Source organism: Carlito syrichta, unplaced genomic scaffold, assembly GCF_000164805.1.
Source record: "Carlito syrichta isolate Samal-C Ts95f unplaced genomic scaffold, Tarsius_syrichta-2.0.1 Scaffold309489, whole genome shotgun sequence".
Lineage (NCBI taxonomy): Eukaryota > Metazoa > Chordata > Mammalia > Primates > Tarsiidae > Carlito > Carlito syrichta.
In genome coordinates this window covers 128,195-128,730 of record NW_007253585.1, presented here as the reverse complement: position 1 = coordinate 128,730, position 536 = coordinate 128,195, and positions in this window count along the sequence as shown.

Here is a 536-nt window from a genome sequence, read left to right as displayed (position 1 = left end):
AGGCGATCCTTCCGCCTCAGCCTTCCAAGTAGCTGGAACCACAGGTGTGTGCCACCATGCCCAGCTTATTTTTTGATTTATTGTAGAGACAAGGTCTCACCGAGTTGCCAAGACTGGTCTCAAACCCCCAGTTTCAGGCAATCCTCTCGCCTCAACCTCCCAAAGTGCTGGGATTATAGACTTGAGCCACTGCACCTGGCCCCAGAACCATCTTAAAGAGGCCAGAAGCCTGGTTTTGCTCCCTGGATTCAAATTCAGAAATAAACCTCTTTCTACCAGTTCCCTGCTCATTGAATTATTGTTATCAAGGGAGCACAGCCAAGCATTACTCAGACCATAACACCACCACATCAAGCCTGTTTTTACTGAGTTTTCAGAGTTCTTTATAAGCTAGGCATGGTGACTCATTCCTGTAATCCCAGCACTTTGGGAGGCTGAGGGAAGAAGATTGCTTGAGCCCAGGGGTTCAAGACCAGCCTGGAAAACATAGTGAGACCAAACGCTACAAAAAAAAAAAAATGTAGCTGGGCTCAGTG